Source organism: Typopeltis vanoorti, chromosome 10, assembly GCF_054136105.1.
Source record: "Typopeltis vanoorti isolate ZY-2024b chromosome 10, IOZ_Tvanoo_1.0, whole genome shotgun sequence".
NCBI lineage: Eukaryota > Metazoa > Arthropoda > Arachnida > Uropygi > Thelyphonidae > Typopeltis > Typopeltis vanoorti.
The window spans coordinates 139,968,190-139,992,259 of NC_143558.1; the positions used below are offsets into that span (position 1 = coordinate 139,968,190).

The window sequence follows — 24,070 nt, forward strand, 5'->3', positions numbered from 1 at the left end:
GAGTCTCCTCCACACCTTCCTGTCTTGGGCTGTCACCACATCCAAGTTCTTCATCTTCAAGTCCTCTTCTACCAGCTCCCTCCAGCTCTTCTTTGGCCGCCCACGCTTCCGCCTTCCTTGCACATCCATCTGCATGACCCTTCTTCCCACATATTCGTCCTCCCTCCTCATCACATGACCAAACCATCTCAACCTTGCCTCCTGTATTTTCGCTCCTAAGTTCGTAACTTTCACTGTTCCCCTGACATAGTCATTTCTCAGATGATCCTTTCTGGTCACACCGCACATCCACCTAAGCATTCTCATCTCTGCTACTTCCATCCTGCTGATGTTATTTTTCCTCAGGGCCACAGTTTCTATAGCATATGTCATAGCTGGCCTCACTACTGTCCTATAAATTTTGCCTTTCAGATTGATCGGCACCCTCTTATCGCATAACACTCCAGCCATCTCCCTCCAGTTCCTCCAACCCGCTTGTATCCTGCATCCCACTTCCTTCTCAGCTTCTCCATCTTCTTCCACTGTTGAACCTAAGTATCTAAAGTCTCTCACCTTCCTGATGACATTTCCTTCCAGCTCCAGATCTGTCTCCTGGCCACCGCCCACTGCGCAACACATATACTCTGTCTTACTTCTGCTCAGTCTCATACCTCTCTCTTCCAGTACTTTTCTCCATCTTTCCAGTTTAGTTTCCGCTTCTTCTCTTGAATCTACACACAGCAAGATGTCATCTGCATACAACATTGTCCAAGGTGCATCTTCTCTCACCTCCTCTGTTACCACCTCCATCACAATATTAAACAGAAACGGACATAATTCTGACCCTTGATGCAAGCCAACTGTTACTTGAAAACTTTCTGTCTGTCCCAAACAGGTCCGAACACTTGTCTTCACATTTCTGTACATTTCCCGCACCAACCTGACATATTTCTCCGGCACCTTCTTCTCCCTCAGACACCTCTAGACTTCTTGCCTTGGCACTCTATCGTATGCTTTCTCCAGATCAATAAATACCAGATGTAGCTCCCTTTTGTTTCGATATTTTTCCATCATCTGTCGTAAGCCAAAGATAGCATCTGTTGTTGATCTACCAGGCATGAAGCCAAATTGTTCCTTTGCAATCTCCACCTCCTCCCTCAATCTACCATCAAGAACCCTTTCTAGGATCTTCATTGTGTGGGACATCAACTTTATTCCTCTGTATTTTTTACAGTCTTGTGCATCCCCTTTACCCTTGTAGATGGGAACAAGAGTACTCTCCCTCCATTCCTCGGGTATATTTTCCTGTTGGCAAACTTTCATGAACAGGTCCCACAGCAGGTCAATTCCCTCTTCCCCCAGAGCCTTCCATGCCTCCACTGGAATTCTGTCGGGGCCCACCGGTGACTCGTATATCTATAATGAATTGTATCACCTGATGAAGCTAATGTGATTTGTTGTACTCCCCTCCCTTCAGATTTCATTAATATTCTTGCATATTCCCGCATTTTGCACGATCCTGTCCAAATACCATAAAAGCAGTGTTACATTTAAACCTATTTTACACTTTCCCAAATTTACGTTTTCCTGCACTTCATTTTTACTACAAAACTGACTTGATTTTAACTTTTCGAAGTATAATTCTTTGAATTTCTTATACTTCGATGCAACTAGCAGTTGAAACTCAAAAAGTGCATACTTTAAACTGGCTGGTGCATAGCTGCACGCGATTCGCCCATGCACCGTGCTTTGTTCCTGTTTCTTTTACTAATCCATAAACAGTGACCAATCAGGTTAACCAGAAATTCCTAAAAAACAAAATTCAGGGGGAACTAAGACATGTTAAAACACTATTTTAAACCTCATATGTTTCTGTTTCCTTGACTTTACACTTCATTCTATTTTACGAATTTAAAGCCATCTCTTCAACAGCAAAAACAGGTTTTACTTAATCCTCAAAAACCATAACTAAGTAAAACGAAACGCCTATTTTTGAGGATTAAGATGATCATAATCTGTTCACTATAACTATGTAGAAAACATACAATAAAATCACTCCTGATTATTCAGTTCAGTAGTAACGGTTTTCACGCCTTTCTGATATAATATTTCGTGCAAATCGGGTATCATTAATCAAAACATTAAATCTACCTCGGGAAATATTTTCCTGACAGCTGATCACTGATACTGATAGAATTTTATCATTTAAATGTGTTTAAATCGGGACCCATTTTTTCTGAATGAGAGACAATATGATAAAATTCGATATACAGTTTACAGCATGTATACTGAAAATTTATTTTACTGAGTTTGGAATACTAATGTAATATATTAGTTGATACTAATCAACACCACATGTGAAACATGGAAATGCTATGCACTGACTCGATAGTAATTGCTAGATGAAGCTGAAAGCTGGTCAATTTTCAACCTTCTCTTTATCTTCGTACGACCAATTTTTCTCTCTCTCTCTCTCTCTTTTTTTTTTTTTTTTTTGGTGCGTGTGTGTGACTCCACTCACGAAAAGTGGTGTCGCCTTAGTACCGTGAAATGCTAACGATATTTCTTTTTCTTTTTTTAAAATTGTTTTTTTATAAATTTTATTTACTTTTACATGATTCGGAAACGCTACTCTAGAGACCAAAGATTGAACATTTTCAATCCACTTTAGGTCTCCAGTAAGTTCGTCTCACACTGGAAGATGAAATTCGTCGTCCACCAACCTCTGCGATTCTGGCAAAATCAGTAAGCATTCACGTTGTGGTGGGATGATACACTCCTAGTTGGAAAAATAATCAGCCTTGCAGGCGGCAGATGATCTTCCTCTTCTGGTGAAATAACTACATGCTTACTGGTGGACTGAAGCGTGCCATATTTGATCTCCAGGAGTCTGGCTTTTATTTGGCCTTCCCTCTCTGCTATATGTTGTATGAGCGATACTTTTTAAGGACATGCGAAACATACTGTGGATATTCAGAGAATCCTTATTCGAAAGATAAGCAGTTACCGGATTTCTTAATTTAGTCGCCTGGTAGTGCACACGGAAACGAACGTAATGGTAACGCTTCAGGAGACTGCAGATCAGCTGCCGCATTATCACACCTGCACTGCTGGACAGCGCTTGGAGCGAAACCAAGTAGTGAGTCTCTGTGAGGCCACGTTCTTATAAGAAGAGTGGACATGCTCAACATGTGCTACATGTCTAAGGGAATGTCGCTTCTAGCCGTATGTTCGTACTTTTTAAGTAATTTCTCTAACGTGTAAATAAAACTGTATCGTTAAAAAAAAGAATCTGGAATAACTCACTCGTAGATAAAAGGTGTTCTGATCCCTATGATCACAGCCTGATATTGCATAAAAGCTGTATTTCAGATAAAACACTCGTCACATATCATCTCTGTGCTGCTTTTTCAACTTCATCTACTTCATAGGAAGCAAACCTGTATTCAGTCCGTTTATACCAAAAAGGAGTCTAACATCGAACTGTTGATCAACTGACTTAATCTTAGCCCCCCCCCCTCTAATGGAGAATTTCTTTATCACCTGCAGACACATCTGTTAATCAATGATCCTCAGTATGGATTTCACCACTCCGGATCCACAGCAGCTCTCCTAGCTTAATCATCAACCTCTGAATGCGTTCCTCGAAAATATTTTTCCGGGAACGCAAATATTTTGATAGCAAAACAGAACAGGAGAAACCTGTACTGTTGTGCTCGACATTATGAGGACTGGCATAAAAGGCTACTGAGTAAACTTCATCTGGTACTTTCATCCTCTGTAAATGAGCAGCCAGTTTCTCTCGGATTATTTAATATGTGTCATATATGTGTGTGTGTGTGGGATAGTTTTCTCTCTTCGGATTTCTGCACCAATGGAAAAATACACCAGTACTCTGTTCTACCGTTTACCATATTGCTTCACTGAATAATAAATGACTTAAACTTACTGATTTAAAACTCTTCGGAGTTTTATTGATGATCGTATATTCCATTGTTCTTGCTTTTTTTTATCAAGCCTTGTAAGAGTGCTTTAAATACGAATCTAAATACTATTTTTCAATAATGTGAAGACAACCTAGTCATCCTCTGTTATCAAAGCACACTCTTATTTTTTCTCGTAATAAAAAATGTTAGTTTACCTCCTCCCACCTTTGTTAATATTCAGTCTCGCCAGAAAAGACCAAATCTCTCTTTTGGTTCAAATTTTCCTCTAGCTTCTGGCAAAAATATCATCTCTATCTTCTTTCGCCTCCAAGAAGTTTGCTAACTTCTTCTATTCAAAACGTTTCGCTTATCCAGCTATGAACTCTGTACAAATCCGAAATCTCTTTAAACATAGAATACTCTTCTCACATTTAGTATGGTGCATCAAAAATTCATATTTTAGAAAACAAGAGAGAGAGATGCAAAATGATGATCCTCATTTACAGACTCATTCCAACCATTGCTTCACAGACAGTCTGTTTCTAATGTATGTCTCTTATCCACTCATTTCCATAGCCTCTGATCCAGTGAATTTGCATCCAAATTTCCTCCTTTTTTCGCAAGGCGAATGATAACAAGAGTAGCCATAGGTGCCTTACATCTATTTAGAGTTCAGCTGCTAATCCAATGAACTTGTTTCTAGTACTCATCTCGCATTTCGTCTCTTTATTATGGAACAACCTTCCTTATGAACTACAATCTTCAGCTGACCAAAAAAAAAAAAAAAGCAGCAGCGACAACGACAATAAAAATAATAATGCATGATTCATAAGTAATATATATTATTTCTCTACTTAGTACTTCTCAGACTTCTCGTGAGTGGGACTGATAAAATAAAAAACAAAACAATTTCAATTCTCTAAATATCCTTAAGATTTTATGATTATATGAAATATTTCTGTCCTTCAACTTCATTTATTAGATTAGCATACAATCTCAGACGGGAAAAGTATTTCTCTTTAGTTGTCATAAATTTTCCTGTATAATCAAAGAGGACTGGAAGAAATCACTCCGCAATCATATGCGTGACTCTCAATGTCAACTACCGCTTGCACGTGATTGTTTCTATGGCAACAAAGCGTACACAGATCGACTTCGAAGAAACGTGGGTATACTATCACTCCATTAGTTATCGCAGTGGTCTGGAAGACAGCGAACACGTAGCGCAGTTAGCGACGAAGGAAAAGTACTCTAGCACATATTGGCTGATGAAAGACGATGAGAGTTTGTTATAAATTAGTAATTAAGTCTAGATTATTTATTAGTTCGTTGCCTATGTTCGCAATTTGTTATGTCTTATGAAATATGGCATTATGCCACTCTTTATATTAATCTTAGCAAAGCTGGATTCCTGAACACTGGTAATATTGTCTAACAGAGAAAACTGTGTATGAAAATAATTATGTTTTAATTTAATAATATACACAGGTCTAAGGGGGAAATATTCACTCACTGATTCTTCCCTGATATTCACAAAACTTAATATATTTTTGTTTCTAGTTAAATTTTAATGATACGATAATCAAATTAATTCGTTTATTTAATTACATCTTTTCGTAGGAAGTGGGGATACGTGTAATAATTTTTAACGGTTAAAAATCACCAGACGAATGTTACTAGATACTGAAATTAAGGAGAAAGCGAGGAAATTCTGTTCCTAACAGTCTAGACGTTTTCAAATGATTTCGGAGTTTTTAAATGAGCCAAAGAGCTTTCAAGATGATACGTCTCAAGAGAGGACTGACTTTAGTCTCCCTAAATAAAGGCAGTGCGACGAAATTTATGGAGTTTCTGCATGTTACAAATAACGGTGTGTCAGGAATGAGTTATGCGATATGCTTCATATGGTTTGGCCATACGATATTCATTTACAATATAGGATTCCAAATTTGCACATTGTAAACAGAAAAACGTTAAGAGAACAAAGAGATACCATAAATTGACGACTTGACTCTGAAAAATGAAATCCACCCTAATGGTCGACGTTTTTCTTCTACGTAAAAGGTCAACGCAGCAAAGAATATTATTCAGTAGGTGGTCAAAGGCAGTCTAAAAAATATTTTAAAAGATTTTATGTCGAGAAAAATCTGTGAGAACTGGATTATTTTATTATAACTCATAATATAAAAATTAAAATAAAGTAAATAAAAATAATAAAATAAGCGTGTTCGCTAAACTTTTCTGGCTTTCCTATATTTGGCGTAGCATAAGATAAAAGTCTGCACTTTGTTTTCTTAATATAGAAATCAGTAAGTATATAAGCAGTGTTATTTCCCGCTGTTGAACTCCTATAAATCGATGCAAATTATGCATGTGATATTATTACAAAAAATGCAGAAATGCATCTTTCAACCATTAAATGTTGGCAGTAGTTATAATCCCTTAACAGGAAAATGCAAAGGACATTATTTCGATTAATATTTCCTGGGCATTTTTAACATAAGAGGATTTAGAGGGAGAGGCTAATAATTTTCGTTGCCTTCACTAAAAGAAAGTCGGATATTAAAGGAGGGGTGAATAACTTGCTAATGTTAGTAGTTCGTTAATTCATATTTTCCATGTTAAATCGTAATTTATCAGATTTATAATGCGAATGGGAATCTTCTGCATACAGTAGCAGTTCGTTATCTAAAATTACTAATGCCACAAGAGTGTTTTGAATGGGAAGAGTGAAGTATACATCTCTTATATTTATTAATTTCAGACATATATGCTCAAGTAACCTGAGTTTCATGGTAGCGTATCGGCAAGCAATTTTAATTTGATAGAGGAAATGAGCGATTAAATTTTCGTGTACTCAACAACAGTTATTCGTGGAATACTGGAGTAGCCCACGGGCATTAATGAGTGCAGCAATTCTAAAGTCAATTGAAGTTTTAAAAGAAAAACTTGATATACTTTTATAATAATCTCATCTGTACATGGTTGTAAATTGTAAACTTTTTCAAGTTTAGTACAACTAAATATTGTACTAAACTAAAATTTCCAAGAAATTATATTCTTGTTTAAATCCTAAAGGACTAACGTGTAGGCAATATAAGCATAATCTCTCATTCAAGTGTAAGCAAACAAAGTTTGCATGTACTGATTGAAGGTTTGGTTAAGATTGTACTACTGAAGGCTTACAACAGTTCGTGAGTGAGAGTCACTTATATATGATTCTCATTTCTATATATTTATAGAGTAATTGACCAGGTTTAATGACATATTTATAATTATTAACTGACTTAAACACTGAGAAAAAATATAAGAAATTTAATAAGATTTCACTACTAGTTTCATGGGAAATGCCTATTTCGTCAGGTGAATACAGTACCATAGAGAAAACAAGATCTTAAAAATATATTGTGCTTTAGACAAACACAGAGTTTAGATCAAGTAGTAGTTGTGTTTGAAATTGAGTCCGAGCGCTAGTTCTGGCGTGTGGCACTGTGCGTGTGAATGATATCATGAGTACGCCAAAACTGGATTACAGCGCTATGTGAATCAGGTAGGCTGCGACTGAGATTGCTGTTTAAATGTGTAGGGTCGAGAGCTATTTCTTTGGATTCCAAGATACATCTTTCTAATTATCTGAGCATTTTTCCAAAGTTGAAATCCGCATTGAAGGACAACCATTTTCAGTCAGTGGATGAGATAAAGGAGCAAACGGCAGCTCTACTGAAGCAGATAACACCTGATGTCTTGCAGCACTGCTTACAACAATGGAAAATTCGTATGCAACGGTGTATAGATAGAGGAGGGGGAATATGTTGAAGGGGATAACAGTTAAGTTGTACAATTGTAATAATAAAGCACATTTTTGCAACCAGTCTCGTTATTTAATAGCCACACCTCGTATGAACATGAAAGTAATTTAAAATGCTATTTTTAGAATTTAGTTATAGCAAATATCTTAACAATAGACTTAATGAAAATGTAATTAAATAACTAAGCTTATTTGCATAGAAGATAAATTTGTAAAAAATTTGCAAATTTATAAGTGCCGTACGCCATACTGTCCTGCAAAAAGCACTATTACAGTATATATATAAAAAAAAAAAAAACGAAACCACTGTCGGCATGACACTAACGAGTAAGCAGTCTTTTGAAAGATGGAACAATACATTACACAAACTAGTAGAATTAAATTAGTAATGATCAAAAGTGATAGGGGCAATTAATTCAATTAATAATGCGCAATATTGTTCCATCTTTCAGACCCATTTGTTTATTCATTAGTTTTCTCAACGATCGCTTCGTTATGAAGTTGAATTTTTTTACTTATAAGCAGAATTTATTTGGAATTCATTTCAGTTTCATTCCTTACTATGCCTGACACTTTCAATTTCAAAACGTCTAATGAAAAAGATGATCATCCTCAACCAGAATTTCTGATTAAAAAAAAACAGCTCAGAACACACAGTCATGTATCCTCAGTGCTCTGCGACATTTGTAATAACGATTACTCATTACATGAAGTGGTGTGTGTGGAGGGGTCATATGAAGCGCAACGCTAAATCGATTTTTAATTGAAAGGCGGGTCTTCAGTCAGCGGAATGTACCGAGTTGTCTGACACACTTTTGCTGTTGTTCTCAGAGGCTTGAGATTTTTAGGCATTAAATTTACGTTTAATGGAGCAGTCGATGTCTTTTGAACAGTCGAGAGCAACACTGCTTTCAACTATGCACCGTGGAGCGCTTCCATAGTCCAGTCGCGTTACGACACCACGTTTGCTCTTCCATTGGAAAGCTGTAGATTCGAATTCCTTTCAGAATACGAGCAACCAAACTGCAAGCTTTTAGAAACTTGGAGTTTTTCATTCATCGAAATATATTGGCAAACCAGTCCAAGAAATGAACTTGTTTCTTGTCTTGCTAGAAGGTTTAAATTGATGACTAATATTAAGTAAATACCTTTATTGAATGTCTAGGAGTTTCCAAACTTTTTGCTTCTTTATCAGGTACGTACTGATATTCTTTACACACCAACTAGCAGTGGATGTCAATTACACTTTTGTGTTTGCTTTTAGTATCGTGATTTACGAGTCATGTCTTTCGGTAGTTTCTCCAGAGACAACAGGTTTCCGTTCGGTGGGCCCAGCAAATGAACGAATTACCGATTTTCTTTGCTGAAAAGCCTATTTTATTGAATGAGAATGTGATCAACCGACCTAGGGCGTGATTACAATATAAAAGTGTTATTATCTTTAAGAAACTTAAAGCATATCCACTTCCAACTCCTTAAATACTAGTTCGAAACAATTTGTCTATGGAGATCTTACACTTTACGCGTTTGGCATTATGATATTTAAATCAGGCTTATTACTCAAAAACAAAATTAAAATAAAACTCTTTTTTCTTTTTCTCTTCGAGAATATATTTACCATCGAAACTCACAGTGAAGCAGATTTTGTAGAGATGGGATATCCGAACAGTAAAACTCAGTAAAGTCATCTGCTTCATTAATCACTGTATTATATCTGATTATTTTTCCTCTGTTAACTTTGGCTATATTATTTATTTCATTATATACTACTGATTAAAAATAAGCAAATTTTACTCTGTGTGTATATAATGTGATAATAGGTGAACATCACTACCTAAGCGACTGAGCACCCTATTACTGAGTCTGCCTGACATGCAGTGCATCACTGAAACGATGTCCTGACCGGTGTTCACGTCCAGCAATGTCTACGGAACCGAGAGCGGTCCAATTACTAGAAAGCAGCCAAGGAGCGACCGATCTGCAGTTTAAGATAACTATAGATTGCAGCGTGTGTTTAAACTGTATAATTCTTGTACTTCTTCTTCGGCTTGTCATATGCAACAATACAACAATGGTTTATGGAGAGCATCGAAACTCACAGTGAAGCAGACTCATATTTTGTAGAGATGGGATATCCGAACAGTAAAACTTAGTAAAGTCATCTCCTTCATTAAAGCATACGACCTCACCAAGTTCTATTCCTATCAGCTAAAAACAGGTAGCTACTAGAGTGGTGGAATGGAAACACTAGCATTGGATAGTTGAGTAATAAAGAAAGGCATCCTGACAGGAAATACCTGTTCCTCCAATTGTTCTGCGCTTATGGAAAGAATTGACATTACGTAGTCATTACAGCCATGCTGCTGTTCGCATGAAGTCTTTGTAGCATTTTAAGTTCCTCCATACTGGTGGAAAAACTTTTAAATAACCTACCTGAACACCACCGTTGCTGATTAGGTTTACTCCTAAACGAGAAACGTTAGGAAGGAAAAAATACTGGTTATTTCCAGCAGATAACTATGCTTGTTATAAGGCAAAAAACGCTTCAATATTATTCCATGGAACATTAGATTGGCTTTACTATGCTTCAGTAATCTGCTTAGTCAAAGGATATCAAACCTGCCTACATCTGCAGAAAAGATCATGGTGCGGTCTGATACCACTGTGGGATGCGAGTTAGTCTTCATGAATCTGTAAAATACTTTCGAGATCTCGTGAAGTCGAAGCGATGATGATATATCTTCTTGGAACAATTGAACAGTTACTTGCTCAATGAGCATCTTTGAAAGAGTATTTCTTGTCTATTCCTTAACAACTTGCTATAGAACCTAAACTATCCAAAGCTAAATACGACGAAAATATTATTATTATTATTAGACACCTCCAAGGAGTCCAAACACTCATAGAGGGAAGGCACCTGCTCTGCAACTCTGTCTCCACCACTCAATCCACCAGCTGACCGCAACTACACCAACGCCATCTACCGCCGACCACCACCACTAGTATTTCCAAAGACAATACAAGCATCCATGCCCACGGCGGGATTCGAATCCTCAGCCTTTTGGCTGAAGAGCGGATACGCTAACCACTCGGCCAGTCTGGCTGAGTAAAAATTTCCTCTAGTCGCCGACTAGACTCGAAACAAAGTCTTCGTTCGCACACCACGGTCAAGCACCGTGGTGTGCAAACCCCACATCATTTTCGTATTGGAGACTCCTCCAATACGAAAAGTATCGTTGTTGCTTTTCTTGATATGCATTTACAAATGCTATTCATTCCTTAATTTATTCATTAATAAACATTATATTAAAGCATTGCCCATGAATTTCCACAAATGTCGGTAATGGGACATTTATCGCACATCTTCACATTGCAATTACAATTCTGGCAATCACATTGCAATACTCAATGCGCTGTCCCCTGTGAATGTGCATTTCCTGCTAAGCGAAGTAAGTCGACAGGATAAACTAACACAAGTCTTGTAACGGCCAAAAGGATTCAAAATAACTTTTCCCCATACATATTTCCTTACTGTTGTTGCTTTGAATTATGACCGGAACAGTTAAGATTATGAGGCCAATATATTATGTCTCTTAATTGATTATCTCCAGCCGGCTGCCAGTTTTGCGAGATGATGAAAAAAAACGATTTTTCGTTAAGAGAATATCTTTCTCCTTAGATCGGATAACCTATTGTATCTTCAGCTGAAAAGCCGGTATAAACGTTTTCCGCGTCATACATGGTTTCGAACCTAGTTCTTTCTCCACAAAAGAGAATCGTCTAAACCAGCGGAGCTGCGGAAGCTATACAGGTAATTTGTAAATTCTGTTCAAATATGAGTTAAAAAAAAAACTGACCTTTTGAAAGTTGTACAAATTTTCTATGCTATAAAATAAGGCATGAGGTTTGTTAATATTTTAACTAGATATATGTATAATATTTATACCTACTTAGATGTGAATTTTTACTAATTTTCAGTAAGATATTAATAAACAGACAACATTAAAAGACAAATACACAACCAGTCATGTAATCTCCAAAAATCATAGAAAATACCAAAAATATTGATTTTATTTTTAATTCATGGAAATCTGGTGTAAATACACACACACAGAGAACAGAGAGAGGGAGGGAGAGAGACTTCGAGGAACTGGAAAAGACTCGGTTTCTCCTAAAAATGTGTTACGAAGTAGGCACTGATTCCTGTTTTTAAGAAGAGTTACTTTGTACTGATGTTCTATTTTGCATTAATTTATTTTTGAAAGCTAGGTTTTGGAAGTCTCCTACATTCGAATTCATTTTGAACACTGAAGAATTTCCTAAATATCCTTATGCGAATAATATTATTCGAAGTAATCGGATTTGTAGTATACGATACACAATTTGTAGTGTACCCTATGCGAGTTACATTGTAGTAGTGTTGTATAACTTCGTTTACCAAAAAGAAACTCGTTATTGATATCTGCGAAGTGATACCATACACAATAACACGATCATCATCAACAGCTTTCTTCAGTCCTCTGTTGGACGCATGCCTCTCCATGATTCTTTCATTTTGGTCGATTTTGTGCATCTCTCCATCTAAATTTCCATAAAATATTTTTATCTCCTCCCCAGCTTGTTGCTGGTCTACCTGGTTTCTGATAACCGGTTCTTGGTGTCCACTGTGTCATTATCTTTGTCCATCTGTTGTCAGGCATTCTCATCTCATATCCTGCGCTTTATTTCTAATGCAGTTCCTATTACCTTTATTTGCTTCCTTACACGTTTATTCTTTTATCCAACCCTGTTGTTCCCAAAATGCCTATTTCCGTATTAAGCTGTTGTTCCCAAAATGCCTATTTCCGTATCTCTAGCTGTTCATGGGTCATTGCTGGGAGTACACACTGGTTATAGATCTGATCTTTCTTTTTAAGCAGTTTGGTAAATCGCCTTTAAATATATCTCAAGAATCGTTAAAACTTTCAATTCTGTTGTTATTCTAGCTAAAATTTCGTTATCAACTTTATAGTCATTTGTAGTGATTTGTACTAGTTCATACAAAGGTATGAACTTACTCTTTCAACCTATCTTTGATTGATTTCGATTTTTATTTTTCGGGAGTATTTTGCTATACATTATTTGTACGATAATATGACAGAATTACGAGAATACTGAATAAATATAATATTACGAGAATAATGACTTTTCTTCTTTAGTTTATCTTCTTTGGTATAATTGGTTCATCAGAGAGAGAGATCATTGCTGTGTAATCTTTAATATGTCTAATAGCGTTTACCAACCACTAAGTCGAGTCGGATTAGTGTAAATATGTCTTAAGTGTATTGCCAAAATGTTGAAGTTGGAAAGTTAGTATCTGAACACATGCATAGTAGAAAGAGATTTCATATCTCTTTCTACTATGTATGTGAGAAACGTCTCAAACAGCATATGAGAAACGTCTGTGGCAAGGATTGAAATAGAATAAATGCATGAATATTTGAAGAGATAGAGAATATAGTTCTTGGGGAAACACTTCATAAACCTATTACATAAAGAAGACTGTTTCGTGAAATAGAAGTAATAGTTAAAGATCTGGATGTAGCTTTGAAGATGATTAGGTTATTCTTACCGCACTTAAAGAATGTATTGCGATCAGTGTGTAAAACACTAGTTGTAAAAAAAAAACTGTCAAGCTTGAATGTTTGGGGATGTCAAATGAATATGAAGAATAGAACATACTGTTATCCGTAAAACTATTGCTGGAGTTCGACTTTATATTTTCTTACTCTTACGAAGTAAGATTTGGATTTTTATAAGAGTGAAAATGACTGAGAAAAGACTTTACGAAAGAAAACTTGTAGACGATTATGACTTTCACTTACGGAGAGGAGCAGTAACCTTCACAATACTGTTGGTAGGATAACTGGTTAAGAAAAGATTAAGACTACATGGAGGGGACTCTGTCGGAATTTCCAAGTTGCATGTATTCGTGTAAACAGTACGATGGAAAATATTTTTGGAAAAACATGAAACCCATTGATAAAAATATTTCTGCAAAATCTTTTTCATGGTAATTTTTACCTATTAATAACATTACAAATTTAGTATCTTTAGTAATAATGAAACGAAAACTTATTTGAAAATAAGTTTTCGTTTCCTTATTCTAAAAGTCTAATGTGGAAAGCACCGGACTATGAATTCCTGCAAAAGGTCATAACGCTCTTGTACATTAATACCATTGGTAGAATAAATATTAGATAATTCGGAAATCTCTAAATACCAAACTGAAACTTTTTATCTTTTTCATTTTACTCTGTTTATTGGGGATACTTTAGGCCCAATAAACAAGATGGTTGTCTCAAACCGATCGATGAAAATCATCTGCCACCTAAAGGCATTCACAAATATCTATGCCCATCGTGGGATTCGAATCCATGACTTATAGGTTAGAGAATGGAAGGGATATAATCTTCTTTAAACCGGCCTGAAATATTTGATTTAAATATCCTCATTAATGTGTCCAAATTCTACTGCTCTTAAAAATGTGTTCTGCGTGATCAAAATAGTAGGAAACATTGCCTGTAATGAGATGGCAGCAGTCATCAAAACGACTTTTGTTCAACTTTCGAATGAGAGTAAAGGATTTTTAGCCGCATTTTATGCTCATTCCTATAAAAAAAAAAAAAAAAAAAGAAGGAACAGGTATAAGATGTGCAGAACACACAATATCAGTAACAATACGATAAGATTAGTGGTGAAGAGCACACGAAGTTTTAGGTTTGATTATAAAAATCATATCTGTAGCTTATTTTTTGAGCTAAAATAAACTCTTTCAAACATCTCAAGTAAACAATAACCAAATAGCCATACATTGCTAGTGTAGAAATTTAAAGACGACGCAATCCGAGAAAACCGATGGAGGGGAATCAGGGATCCTGAAGAGGATACGGCATATTTGCCGTTCATAATGAAGCTGCAGCTTCATTATGAACAACGTTTACGTACATCTTCATAAAGGTTTCTAATTCAGTGGCCGGAATGTGTACATTATTTGCGTCGTGGGCGGGCAGAAGGAAGATAATCCAGTTTCCCTCTTATAGGACTAAATCAACATGGAACTTTTCAAGTCATGTGAGGCACCAAAATAAGCAGATGATTTCACCACACTACGAAAGCTGTCTGCTACCTAAAGATTTTCACAAAACATCCATGCCCGTAAGTGACATTCGAATCTACATCATATCGTTTGGAGTGGCGCTGCCCACTCGACCAATGTGAAAGATTATAGTATTTGTAGTAAGCATAGTTTATATAGAGTCTATCTATATATCATCAGCCTTTATAAGTCTTATTCTATCACTTTGTAACACTGACATCACATGACAAATAATTAATACGCAGAACATTCAAGCATGCAACATCATGGATATGATGTTGTATGCTTGAGTGTTCAAGCATACCGTTGATAATAGAGCTAAGTGCTGTTGAAAGGGTAGTAAATTTTAAGTAGGACCAAGACCATAACCTCTGATGCAAAATAATCAGAAACTATACATAAAAGATTTTCTTAATGGCTGTTCAATGTGTCATTTAAGCCTTAACAATTTGGTAATTTTTACAGCTGAGTATTACTTTTATATTATTTTGGTTGCTAATTTCACAAACCATCTTAACGAGTGGGTAACATCTCTGTAACCCAACTTGCTGAATAGATCCAAACCTACTGTGGTATTATGAGAGTATTTCACCTCTCGCTGTAATACCCTCTGTTTATTAGAAGTTTGAAGGTGCATGAAAACAGACTACATTTAGTCTCAAGAAGACGTATCCTGACCAAAATATTGAACCTTAAGCCCACTTTCAGTACTAATGAACATTAAAAATCGTTCACGTTATGTAAGTATGAAAATCTTATTTCACCAGTATTCAAAATACTTAATTTTAATGTCCATTTTGCAACGAAGTTTATCACATGGAAGAATCTCTTTCTTATTTGTAAGCTTGTTGCAATTATTATTATTTATTTATCCATTCACGGTTAACTTAAAGCAAAAAATCCCATTTTGTTTACTTAAAAACGTTCTTAACTCAAAAAAGAATAACATTTCATTTGCGGATTTCCGTTATTTTCTTGTCGATTTATATTTAATTGCTTAAAAAGAAAAGAAACGCCTCTCGCACAATGGACAATTTCATGACTTTTAATCAGAGCCACTATCTCCCACTTGGGGAAAATATGTGTGAATGCTTTGCTCTCAAATAGTGATACAGCTTAGATCTTAAGAGGTTTGCCCACATTTGTTTTTCTTCTCAGTCATCACTGACTAAACAGGATGGTTTGTATTTCTGACATTTTCCGGGAAATCTATGTTTTAGGAATAGGCACATTCCCAGATGCGTCGACAAATACACATTTGGCTTGTAAGTGAATTTTCAAGAGAACATAACTATGGCACAAATTGTTTATTATAGGAATCCCACCCACGAAAGGTTGTAATCTCACATTTAGTATTGTGTGTAAGCTATAATTAAATCGTTTGGGAATCATATCTACAATTCCATTTGTAGATATGATTCTACAAATATGGAATATGAAATTCTTTCAAGCTACTTCAGTCCTCCAATATGCGGGAGGTGATCTTTCAATGACGTCCAAAACTACCAGCAAAAGACTTTCTCAAACATCCTATGATACAAAAAGATAAGCAAAGCTTTTATATTTTTATGAAACACCCTTGGGTCAGAAGATGTGTTTTGGCTGCATCTCCTATAAATTAAAAAAATTAGTGACATCATGATATATAGGTAGTACCGCTAACTTTGTTGTATTTTTAGAAATTATGATCTTTGAAACTTGAAGTGGAGATTGTAGATGGTGATGAACGAATGATATTAATAAGAAAAATAGTAAGATGGAGCGCTTTTTGAATATTAAAATTTAAAAGCTGAGCTGTGAATACAAGAGTCTAAAGCATAAAACTGATAGTATACTTATTAAAAGATGGAACATGGACAATGAATAAATTCGGTAATGAATGATGATATCGATAATAAATACACCATAAAACTCGTAAAAATTAAAAGTCGAAATATATTAAAGGATTAAAAATCTAGAACTTAAAAATCTGCGAGGAATGAAAAACACCAATTTAAAGTCCTTGAAAGTAAAAATATAATAATATATGACGAAAGATACCATTTACGAGGCGAAGTAGGGCAGCTTCGGGAAGCTGTTATCGGAATAAAAGAACAGAAATTTTTTAGTGCGTATTATGTAGGCTGTGTCAATTCTGTAAATGCATTTTGATTGGTCGAAGTTTATTTTTTGTTTTTGTATTTCTCCTAGCAATATTAGGATATGGTAATCAGTCTGAATAGATAAGCATTATGCAATATACCTTTTAAGATGATCATGTTTGCAAACCTCACATATATAATGTAGGAGCGATGGATAATGGTAGCGTTTCATTTTTTTCAAGGCTTCTGATATTCCTAACTGTTTAATTGTTTTAAGTTATTAATAGTTACTTTTTCTATTTGCGACTGTATTCGATTGTATGTGCTGCTATTTCTGTGATTCACGCTTTTGGCATTGGTTAGTTCCGTTTTGGTTTGGTTTTGGAAGAAATCGGGTATTAGTATATGACAATCACGATAATACTCGTAGAAGCGGGAATGAAGTGACTTGATCTTAGATCCAATGTAGGTGGCAGTATAATTTGGTTGCATGAAAAATGATAAACAACATTACAACACTGTAGAAATTAGTGGATTCTTATTTTTTTTATGTTTTTTTATTTTTTATGGAGCATCCAAGGATACACCATGAAAGACTTTGCTTATCTCTTTATATCAAAGATTGCAAAAGGAGCAGCATGAACCAAAAAGTTCTGAGATGATACAAAATCCACGAACCCACTAGGATTCAGACCCACGACATGCTCGCTGGATGTACTATCCACTCGCCCACACAGACCAGTTGCTGTTGGATGTTTCCAACTGTAGTCCATCTGTTCGCTGAAAACTCGCGTTTTTCCTGGAAGAAAATCCTTGCCATTTCAGAATATTACCAGCTAGTTCACTTTCAGTTGAAAAGCCATTATAAAGAATTCAGAATAGCCCGTTGAAAGATGTTAGCTCTAACAGCAGAATGAAAGCAGGCTAATCTTATTAAATACACATGGACGCTCTCTTCCACGCTACTGTGATAAGTAGGACTGCCACAGATCAGCTGCTCTTCTTTCCATCAGGGAGTTGGAGAAAATGTGAGAGGAGTAGTAGGGATATCCTGTCCCCAAGCCTCACATCGCAGTTCCTCGATCTCCTGGCAATATTAGGATATGGTAATCAGTCTGAATAGATAAGCATTATGAAATATACCTTTCAGATGATCATGTTTGCAATTACATCCGACGCGAATATTGCAACCGCTAATAGACGACCTAGTGCTTCTACTAGTGGTTATAACCTATGTATTCATTGAAATCTAATAGCTCAATGATATTTAGCTCCTTCGATGTGAGTAATGCATACGAAATAATTTTAATGTAATGCTCACATCAAACAGCTTTCAAAGAATACTTCATTATCCTAGCAAACATGTTGGGAAGCAATAATTATTTTTATTCATGTTTAATGGATGCTTTATCACTGCAGTGATAAAACACAGATTCTAAAGTATATCTGTGGCATGTCAACAGAGCTTACGATGCTATATATCAACATCCTATCATGTCATTTTTGTCAGTTAAATAGGCCATTACTCTTTATTACTGTCCTAAGCTATGTTTGTATTTCTATCAAGGTATGAATAACCTTGGTGTTAAATATTATTTCACATAATTATAGTGCGAAATAACACTATAATTATGTGAAATAATATGAGTCCCGTAATATCTGGTTCCTTTTTTTTTACCATGGTTGGATGTTTTATTCTTATGATCTCAACAACACTTACCCCTCTGAAAGCAATTACATAGGTTTGGATCCGATACAAATCACTGGAATTTAAATTTCAAACTCTTCGTTTTTCATTTGATGTATACTCTTGGAAAGAAATCAACAGACACCCGATGAGCAAGGTGAATCGTGCCATGTCAAGAGTCACGTGTAGCCGGTATAAATTGGAGGAATGTGATGTTCCCAAGTTAGCGCAAATGTGTCAGGGTGAAATGGCTGCGAGAAGGGAACTGACAGAGTGTAAAATCTTAGTATGGTATCAGTGACAAAAGTATGACAAATTGAATCATTCCAAGTCAATAATCAGTGATACCATACTGAGGTGGAAGCGCAGGGAGTCAACTGCAAAGAACAACACACTACATTCACTTGAATATGACTGTAGGGTGCTAGAAAGGAAAAATGGTAAAAACCATTCGTCAGACGACACGATGAATACGGTTTCAACATGGGTTTCCATGGTAGGACTCCAACATGCAAAACCCCCTCCATTAACCAAACCAACATGCAGCACCGTCTTCAGTAGTGCAAAGAATGTGTATAGTAAAACGCGGAAGCTTGGAAAGCTGTGTTATGGAGCGATAAATCACGCTACATCCTCTATCGAGCAGATGGACAGACGTGGGTGTGGCAGATGTCCAGTGAACGTCTCTTACTAGAGTGCGTAACCCCCAGCTATGAAATTCGGAGGTGACAGTGTGGTGGTGTGGGTTTTGTTGGTTTGGCTCCGACCTGTGTTTGGGGTGCCACGAACATTGAATTCCGAGAGGTTTATGAGCAATGCAATGCTTCCTATTTTGTGGCGTTTGTACGGATCAGACCATTGTCTCTTTCACCAGAACAATGCGTCATGTCATAAGGGTGCTGCTGTAACTGTGTGGTTGATGAACATGAACATCACTGCACTTGACTGGCCTCCAAAGATCCCTGATCTCAACCCTATTGAACATCTGTGGATGACTGGAGCGTCGGATAAGGTCAATGGAAGTTCGCCCCACAACAGTCCAGGACTTCATTACATGCCTACAGGAAGAATGACCTAAAATTCCCGTTGATCGCTATCGTACGCTTGTGGAAAGTATGTCCCGTAGGAATGCTGCAATCATCGCAGCGAAAGGAAGTCATGGCTGTTCATTCTTCATGCTACAGTGTCTGTTGACTTATTTCAAAGCAGTATATATATATATATATATATATATATATATATATATACACACATACAGACAGACAGACAGACAAACCGGCCAGGAGAATATTTGCAATTTGCATGTAACAATATATATTTAGGCATAAAACTAACCACTTTATCTTGAAATTGTGGTTTCAAAATCCAATCTTGGAAAGGTCACGGGCCTTGAGGGCTTGTAAATATCCAGGATTATTATTATTATTATGCTGAAAATAGAATACGTTCACTGGAATTAGATGAAAAGAATATTTTTGTGGTTAAGTGAACAACTCGATAGACAACCCTTATCGCTTGCTTCAGCAACTTTATTAACAACAGCTCTCTCTTTGATGAGGTTAGAAAAATATAAAAATAGTTGCATTATGAATTAAAATTCTTCATATTTACATAAATGTTACTAACAAAAGAACAAGATTTAAATAAAGAAAAAAGTTTATTGTTTATACGGAACGAGAGAAAGAGTAAAGTAAATGAATGAGTCAGAATAAACCAACGAAATTTTAATCAAAGAGAATGAAAAAAAGAGGAAATTACATAAACCAGTTGGTAATATTTGGGAAAATTACACCGAATGGATTTGAAGTCGGATGAAAGGAGGATTTCAGCAATTGTAAGAAGTGAGTGGACCTGACCAATCACTTTTTTTTTGCATTCATTATTCAAGATGAAAATGAGTGAAATCCTAGAATTCGCCGACCTATCTCACTTCTAATAAGACTTTCATAAATAGTTACAAATGTATCGAGTTTGCAATAGTTCTCCATAATTAAGACTAATTTTCATAGACTTAATTATGAATTTTTACTAAGAGTTAGAGGTAGTACTCTTCTCGTAAAATACGACATCTTTTTATCCAGTGCTTAATTCTGAAAAAGGGACGTCGTGAATATTAAGGCATTTATTTATTTACACTACATATTATCGAAATGTATATTAAGTATATTACATAGCACTAGGCTTACTTTCATAGTCATTATGTGAGCATTCATTTTCTGTTTCGCGTATCATCGAGAGGAAAAGTATACTAGATATTAATAGTTTAATAATTAACAGTTTTGTTGACCAAACGATTGACTTTGTCGTAATTAACGACAATCGTTTGATACTGCTTTCTAATACTTAACCCAGGGCAAATGCATTAAATTTACGTCTTTAAAAACGATTACTTTTTTAAGTATTTTAGGCTTTTATTCAATTTTTCGATGAGAAAATTAATATTTCTCTCGTGTGTTAACGAATCGGGTCTTAGATTTGAGTGCGTTAAGTGGGGATCATCCATTATGTTAAGAAACAAATGTTGTGTAATAGGAACTTACGTAATAACAATAATCTGTAGGGTAATTGGTTTGCTTTTAAAAAGGGTGTAGGTAAAACCATTTTATACTGCAAAAATTAATAAAATTATACGGCAGGATTTTCTTTCCGTTGCATAAATATCGACCTTACATACTTTAAGACAACCTGACGACAACGATTGAAGCAAAAAAAAAAAAAAAAAGCAGACATACATCCAGACATGCGCTAAGAAAAGGCATCGAATACCGTGAAACTAGAATATCTTCACAATATTTGCGCGCGACTGCAGTCGCAGCACTGTACTGTTGCTGGTATTAGTTATGCGATCGTTTTTACTGAGGTTAAGAGGACTTGGCGTAATTCCAAGGAAATCTGTTATCTTCATAGCGGATAGCTAATGGAATACAAATGAGAAATTTAGGATCACGTAAGTGCGTGTGGCAAATAGAACTGCGGAATATTAAATATTAAAGAAATATATTTAAATTATATAAACTTAAACCGATAGCTGAATGAAAGTGATTCTATCATTTTCGAGTGTTTACGCCTTTACTTTCATAAAGTAGGATTAGTATTTTATGCTACAATTAATTATAAACTATGTAAATAAAGTAAGTACCCCCCCCCTTTCTCTCTCTCTCTCTCTATCATGTGGTCCTTCTGTAGCACCTTTGTAGGGAATAACGATGCCGCCCTTGTTTGGAATGACCTGTTCGAATCCCGAGTAGAACGCAAAAAATCGTTATAAGGGAGTGCCTTCGTAACTCAAAAGATAACTGCGATGCCCTTTGATTGAAGACTTTTCGATTCCCTGTTATGATATCACCATACACTTCTTCCACATTTTTACGGTATTAGTAGCATTGTTGCCTTTTCTGAACTCATTAATCACGGGCCAAATGTGCTCTTCAGTGACCTCCATTGTAATAAAGGGTTATTTAATCAATAACTTTTGTATGATGTTCTTGCAAGATGGAATTCCATAGAATGAGGCAGCCTCAGCTTAGCGGTACTTATAAAGCTTTAAAAATTCATGTTTACACAAGTTGAGACATGTTTGAACAAGTACAGTATAAAACTCGCTTTCAGGATGACCTGATAGGATTCCAAGAACCTTTCGAAGGACTTTTCAAACTGAAAGTGAGTTAGCTGCTCTCGTGTGGATGTTTTAAGGGTTTTCCTCCCAACAACTTGAGCTTTTCTTTATATTGCAATCTTTATATTTATTTTTATTTCTTACGCAACAAGAGTTTATGTACTCTCCAGTAAACAATCAAAGCACGCCACATTAGAATATCTGAAAGTATAATTTCTGGTAACGTTACTAACAGACTGGCAATATAAATGGTGAATGAAAATAACGACCCAAATAGTTTAGAATATCCAATTTGCGAAACAAAGGTTTCATACCCGTCGTTACTTCCATCGCAACAAGGTGTGACGATATTTTCGTTCGCTAGTAAAACGCGAAAGAGTCAGTGATGGTGCGTGTGTGAAACTAAGACCTGCGAGATGTGCACGGCGTTAATTATTTGTACACAGACCAAGATTTTCTTTTGCGCTCTTCTCGACGAAAATATCTCCACATCCCATTATAATGGAAGTAACGACAAGTATAAAACCTTTGTTATGCGAATTTAATATTTTCAATTACTTTGCGGTACTTTTTATTCATCTTCTCCGTTGCACATTTAAAAATGCATCAATCGTTTTTCTGTTCACTGGAAGCAATTATACCTCAGATGTGAAAATGATATTCCATGGCTGAAAGGAGTTGGGATTTTTACATCCCAAATGAATATAAAATTAAGCCTGAAACAAAGAGAAAATACGAAATCCAGTGAATTGGAAGTAAGTAATATTTGTATCTGTAATAATAACTGGATGTTCAGGTTATCAAATTTTCGAAAACACCAATCTTATGTGAAATGGAAATATTGTAAAATATGTCTTCCACTGAGCCAGGACAGTTCAAACTTAAGCAATGCATGCAAACATAGATTACTCCTATTTTTTCTTAATTTCTGATGACTTGAGCAACCACTTCTAAACTGTGAGACTCGCAGTTTAGAAAGGAGCGCTACGCTCTTGTGTTCACATTAGGAACCTAGCTGCGATTCACAGTAAAAATATAATAGTTGTGATTAAATAATAAAAAAATAACTCTGTCAAATGAACATTTGCTATTTTCTTACGAAAACTTAATTGGTGTTTAACCAATTTACTTTAACAATTTTTGGGACCAAGCAGTTAAAAAGAAATTAGACCTGAGGGGGGAGAGGCATAAGTATTTTATTCGCTTCTAGTTTCGTCACGCCTCTGATTTTTTTTTTTTAATCTTGAATTTTAATTAAAGCACCAGGACAAAAGGAAAGTAATTTACTTCGTTTCTTCACATTTATGAATGCCGAATAAAGTTTTTTTCTAGAGTAACAAGAAGCAAGTGTAAGTCGAAAATATTATCAAAGCAGAAAGCACCACTCGATCAATTGGAGTAATAAGAATTAAGCATGGTCGGAGTTATCGTCGCAAAAGAGACGAGAAAGAACAACACTTCTCCCCATTAGAGTGTAAATAAAGTTAGTCGAAAATTGTTATAGTAAAATTAACCAGAAATCATAAGATAAAAAACGAAATTCATATTATTGTTTTATTCTTGGTAGTATTAAACATTCATTCGCTCAATGCTCTTACTGATAACTGGGACACGAGCATTTTGATGGCTCTGGTGCAGTAGTATACCGCTGTATAGGACAGCCGCCAAGTTTTCTTTTCTCCTCCTAATTATGTAGTCAAGCAGCAAACAGGACAGTGGCCAGCATTTCGTTTACTCCTATTATAAACGGAAGTAGCGAGTTATTCTCCCGTGATTACAGACTAGACAACAGAAGCACATGACGGAAGAAATACGAACGCCCCTTGACTACCTCT

The 24,070-nt window shown here is 35.8% G+C and overlaps 1 protein-coding gene across 2 annotated transcripts in view; it reads right to left on the reverse strand.

Moving 5' to 3' along the window:
* LOC150102838 (protein kinase C-binding protein NELL1-like) overlaps positions 1 to 24,070 on the reverse strand; it is a 299,735-nt gene that overhangs the window by 268,968 nt on the left and 6,697 nt on the right. The window lies entirely within an intron of this gene.